The 5924-nt window shown below is 53.8% G+C and overlaps 1 long non-coding RNA gene across 1 annotated transcript; it reads right to left on the bottom strand.

Moving 5' to 3' along the window:
• Window positions 1–1286: 1286 nt before the first annotated feature.
• Window positions 1287–5589, bottom strand: LOC140617894 (uncharacterized). Its single transcript, XR_012018041.1, has 4 exons — window positions 5081–5589; window positions 4046–4112; window positions 2397–2491; window positions 1287–1642 (listed from the first exon to the last, which is right to left on the bottom strand). It is a non-coding gene; the product is annotated as an uncharacterized lncRNA (long non-coding RNA).
• Between the last annotated feature and the right edge of the window lie 335 nt (window positions 5590–5924).

The raw sequence follows: 5924 nt of genomic DNA, 5'->3' as shown, positions 1-5924 counted from the left end.
TTCCACAAGTAGAAGTCCTTGGGCCTGGTGAGGAGAGAGTTGGGGATCCTCGGGGAAGGGAGAGATGCTGGATGGCAGTGAGAGACTGGACTTCTCCATGAGCAAAGAAGGAGGTGCTCCACCCTACCTCTCTGTTGTTGCTGTGGTGCTTGCAGAGTAGGGGATGGGGGGTGGAGAGGTGGACTCGTGTGTGTGTGTGTGTGTGTGTGTGTGTGTGTGTGTGTGTGTGTGAGATGGGCAGAGTGACAGACACCAGGCAGGCAGAGAACATGAGGTGGATGGGCCCAGGCAGGCTGATGGATGGGGAGCCGAGGCAGATGGATCCAGGTCAGTGGGCAGACAGGATGATGGGCAGTGATGAGCTGGACAGATTCAGGTGACCACGTGGAGGACTGTAGCCTCCCAGTGAGGCCCACGGGAACCCGGGGCTGCAGTGGCGTTTTCAGGGAAAACAGGGGAGTTCAGGGACATGTAGGCAGGCCCTGAGGCCAAGAGGCTCTCAGGGCTTCTATCTTCTGTCAGCCAAGCAGCTGTATTTAGGATTATACATTTGAGAGGTGAAAGGGCCTTTAGGAGCGGATGGACCCAACCCCATTAGGTAGATTGGAAATGAGGCCCAGAGGAAATGGGGACTTGCCCAGTGTCCTACAGTGTCGCAGTGGCAGACTGAGTCCTTGCCCCCTCATTTCATCTACCATCATTTTCCTTTTTTTTCACATGAGCCCCTCACCTGGGCTTGCAGGGCTGGGGACTAGGGCAGCAGGGGAGAAGATGACAGTGGGGAGAGGGACTGGGAAGTCAGAGTGCCCCCATCATGAATGTCTGTCCAACCCCCTGCCAGAGTTCCCTGTGTATCACACTGCTGTGCCCTGGTGGGAGCACCTACCCAGGAGTGGGACCGCCCCATCCCATCCTTCCTCTGCCACGTACTAGTGGCCTGACCTTAGAAAAATTGCCCAACCATGGGCCTCAGTTTCCTCATCTGTACCTACCTCTTAGGTTCATTAAGAGCACCGAATGAATTACTGGAAGTGAAGCCCTTAGAATTAAGTGCCTAGCGCATAGTGAGCGCTCTATACCCATTAACTACTAATATGATGCTATTTTAACTTTTTTTCTCCCTTTGAATTCTGTATGGGTTTGTGTGCACCTGCATGCTCAGAAGCAGGCTGTATCTCCTTGAGGGCAAAGCTTGTATCTTTCTCATCCTGCATCCTCCTCCTCCCTCATTAGGGGCCCTTAAACCAGTTGAGCACATAGTAGATGCTCCACAAATGTGTCTTGATGAAGTGGCTTGTTTCATTGTATCTGGTTGAAGGGATTGGGGAAGGTTTCATTGGGGAGGCAGCACTTGAGCTGTGTGTTGAAGTCTAAGATGGCATCACCACAGGTGGAGGTGGCAGGGAGGGCACTCCAAGTGGTAGGGACGGCATGAGCAAAGGAGGGGAAGCTTGGTGAATGTTCGGGTCACAGCCAGGCTACATAATACAGAGGACATAAGGGAGAGGGATGAGAGGGGGCCCGAAAGGGGAGGTTCAGCTGAATTTGGAAGTGTGGAGCTCCAGGCAGTAGGAGTCATTGAAGGTTGTTGACTGGAGTTGAGCTGTAGAAGATCATGCCGATGGTGTTGTCTCAGGGTCAGCTTGAAGGAACGAGAAAGGAATGCAGGGCACAGGCTGCTGAAGTTGTCCAGGAGATAAGTTGGGGGCTTAAATGAGGTTACAGAGAACTAGGGCCAACGGGAAAAGGAAATAGGACCCAACCAGATCTGTTTGGTTGTGGGAGATGACAGAGAAGTGAAATACGACTAGGTCTCAGGCCTGGGTGTCTGAGAGAACTGGGATGCCATTAATCAAGTTAAGGAGTCTATACTTGGGAGATATGGGGAAAAGCTGAGATGCCAACTGAGATTATTCATCCATCCAACATCCTGTCTAAGCCATCCTTTCTTCCATTTATCCATCCCATTCTTCCTTCCACCCACCCATCTGTCCATCCATCCATCCATCCATCCACCCACCTGTTTATCCATCCATCCATCCTTCCACTCACCTGTCCATCCATCCATCCATCCATCCATCCATCCATCCATCCATCCATCCATCCAAGCATCATCCTTTTGCCCACCCACCTCCATTTAAACATCCATCTGTCCATAGGTCATCCACCTCCACCCTGCATCTATCTACCTGTCATCCACTGCCACTACTAACACTTGTCTTTTCATCTCTTTGTTATTCATCCATCAATCCACCAAGTCATTCATCCATCCAAGATATGCTTCTTGTGAGCCTCCAGTATGCCAGGCTGGTAAAACCCTGCCACAAGCACCTGGAGATTCCTGGTAATAAATATAGTAATCAGAAAGGCCAATGGAGGGACTGGGATTCGTTTACCTAAAGGAGAGAAATTTGAGAGGAGACTTTACATCTCTGAAGCTATGACAGATGCCCTGATAAAAGGTGGCCTGCAGATCAGCTGTATTCTATTCCTAGGACAGAACAGAGGAAATTGGCGGCACTTGCAGCTGGAGGGATTAAAGTTAGCTTGGAGGGAGAACTACCTTACTGATCATTGCTGGTGTCTGAAGTGCCTACTGATAATGTGCAGGGGCTGCAGCACGGTACGAAATCCATATGGGTGAGTTACAGGGAATAGGTGCCAGCTGGGCATTTAGGGCATAGTGAAGAAGGACTCAGGGCTCAGCCTGGTGGGTGTGTGGAGAAGCAGAGGACCAAGGTGAGGGGGTTTTGGGGGAAGGGGCCTATGTGGGCCAAGGAGACAACTGGAGCTAGGATGAGCCCGGATAGAATAGGGTACTTAGCTGTTGGGTTGGGAGGAAAGAGTTGCATTTAATACAACACTCAGAAGGGCGGGGGGGGGGGGGGGGGGACTCTTACGCAGTCCCCATACCTCCCAGTGCCTCTGCTCCATTGTTTTAGCCCTAGGTCCTCTCACTGAACCCATGTCATCTCTTCTGAGTGTCGGTCCTGGAAGACCCTGTCACTCTCTTCACAAATCCCAGGGCCCCTGCTGAGCCCCTGGCCCGTATTCCCTCCTCCAGAGTCCCCACTCTCTGAGCCGCATCTCCTTGTGGAGACTCTCCTCCCAAATTGCCAGCGGAGCTCATGCTCCCCTTTACAACCCCATGCCCCACCTGGAGCCCCCAATTCTCTCCCTGAGCACCGTGCCCTCCTGAAGACCAAAGTCCCTCTCTGAGCACCCCGCCACTTGACTTAGCTGCTGGCCCTGTTCCTAACAAGATCCTGGCTCTTTTTTGAACCCTCATCTTTTTCCTGAGCCCTGTTTCCTCAGGGGGCCCTCCGCCCCCTTTGCAGAGCCCTGATGCCACCCCCATCCCCAGGACCCAGACCTCCTTTCAGGCACTGCCAGTGGCACATAGTGACTCCTGCTCTGAAGCCACCCCTGGGGCTCTACACCAACCCCGTCAGCCGTCAAGACCCTCCCACAGCCTCCTCGGTACCCTGGGGGGCTTTGGGGAGGGAGGGGCTCATAGGACCCCCAGTGGGCTGGACTGGGGTGGGGGCGGAGACCAGCAGCTTTGGCAGCCAGGCTCTGCTGGTGGGCCCGGAGAATCTGGAGACTCGCAGCGACTCACTCTCGCAGCTTCTGGGTTAGGAAAACAATCACAAATTAGAGAAAATGCTCTGGGAAATTGCTCTGCTGCGCGAGAGGGAGGCAGCCTCGGGAGGGAGGCAAAGAGGCTCCTAAGCCAGCAATGGCTCCCTGCGGCCTCACCCATCCACTCCAAACCATCTGCTTGGCATTTGAGGCCCCATCCCATCATCCGACATGGTCACCCACCGAGCTCTGACACACACCTGCTCCAGCTAAGCCACAGCTCCAAGGTCCCAATTCCACCTGCGGGCCTTTGTTCACCTGGGCTGAGCTCTGCCTTCTCTCCAGTCTGAATGCCCCCTTCCAGCCCTTCATGAGCCCTTGTCCCTTGTCTCTCTGATAGTCCCTCGAGGACAGGAACTATCACTTGCACTAGAGGCAGACAGAGCTGGGCACCAGTCCTCACCTGATACACATTAGCTGGGTGCCTTTGAGCAAGTCTCTTTTCATGTTCTGAGCCTCGGTTTCTTCATCTGTAAAATGGGGAGAGTGAGACCTCCCTTGCCGGACTGTGATGGGAGTCCGTGAGGTCACGGGTACTGCTCAAGGTGGGTACCAAGGTAATGAAGGTGCCCTGAATCCAGAGCCTGACAGGTCAGATCTTTGGGCCAGCATTTAGCTATGAATGTCCACGTATCAACATCCCTAATCGCCTGCTCGGACTCAGCTGCCTTCCATTCCCCTACTGAGAAGATACAAAAAGAGGGCTCATGAGCTTCAGGACTGCCAAGTGGGGCGGGGGCGGGCGGGGTTCCTGATAGAAGACGAAGCTGTAAAAAAAAAAAAAAAAAAAAAATGGACGAAGCAGTAAATGTTGAACAGTTACGAGACTTCTGGCCATTGGGCAAGACTCAGGTCAGGCCATCTTCAATCAGGAGGAATTAGGATGGTAGCTGAGAGCATGGATTCTCAAACCAGACTGTCTGGGTTTGGGTCCCTCCACTGCCCGCCCTAGTGGCCAGACCTTGCACGAGTGACTTAACCTTCTCAGGTTCCCCATCTGGAAAATGGGGACAGTAATCACAGTAACTGCTTCACAGGATTCTGGTGAAGAGTAAATGAACTAGTATTTGTACAACACTTACAACAGTGCCGGGCATCTCAGGAAGGCCTATAAAGCGATTCGTTTAATAAAAATGATGCCGGGGATGCAGGGACATAGGAGTGGGCAGCAGGGGAGCTTAAGCCAGATAGGAAATGGGCTTTCAGACTTGAGTTTTTGCAGAGCTAGAGCCCAGCCAGCTGCCTGTCAGATTGGGCTCTGAGTAAGGAGAGCATGGGCTGTTCTCGAAGGAGCAAGGCTTTTTCTGGAGACACTCAAGTGCCTCATTTGGAGCAGCAAGGGCCCAGGGACACTGCACACAGAGGCAGGCTCTGCAGAGGGCAGCAGGGAACGGGGCTGAGGCCCTTGGCTGTACCTCTGAGCCCCCCCAGAATTCACCTGCCCTTTCTTCTGGCCCGATGCTGGTGATGCTGGTTCCTGACCGGACTACCCTTCTTGTCAGTGAAACGTGAGGCCCATTGCTGTCTCTCCTTGATGAAGACACTCTGCCAGCGGATCTCAGAGAAGCTCCCCCTGCTGCCTCCGCTGTCTGGCTGAGCCAGGACTGAAGGGGTGTCCTAGAGCCCCCTCCTCCACCACAGCCCGGTCCAGAGCATCTGCTCTGGGCCAGGCCTGTGCTGGGCTCTGGGGGCGCGGGGGGCCACCATGGGCCAAACCCAGTCCTCATCCTTGAGGAATTTGGGAGAAGCAGCCAACTCCTGGGCTTCCTCTTCTTGGCCTCAGTTTCCCTATTGAACTTTTTCCTTTTTGCAGAGTGGTCCTCTTTCCTGCTCCTCTCTTTCCGTCCTTCTTCCAAGGCTCCTCCCCAAGCAGAGGAGGGAAGGGCCCCGTGGAGGAGAGAGAGTTTGTACAACTGGGGGCATGGCTGGAACTTCTGATTGGCTGGCCAGGCCCATTCTTTTTCCCTAGTTGCCATGGCAGCCATTTCCTGGGGTTGTCAGTGATGAAACTCATAATATTGTTTTCAAATAATCCGTGTAATTGAAATAACAATTGAGCTGTTAACTCGTCTCTCACACCCGGGCTAGGACACAGCCGCCTCTCCTACACCCTCCTCCCCAGCCCGGGAAGCTCCTGCCCCTCCCACCTCTTCGCTGAGGCTTCAGCCCCTTCCCAGAGAAGGAGGAAAGAGGAGGTCGCTTCCCCCTGGAATCCTAGAAACTCAGGCCCCCAGCGCTGAACTGGAACCCAGACATCAGAAACACACTCCTTTTGTCCCCAC

Source organism: Canis lupus, chromosome 26 (assembly GCF_048164855.1).
Source record: "Canis lupus baileyi chromosome 26, mCanLup2.hap1, whole genome shotgun sequence".
NCBI lineage: Eukaryota > Metazoa > Chordata > Mammalia > Carnivora > Canidae > Canis > Canis lupus.
This window is presented reverse-complemented; position numbering and strand designations above follow the sequence as displayed.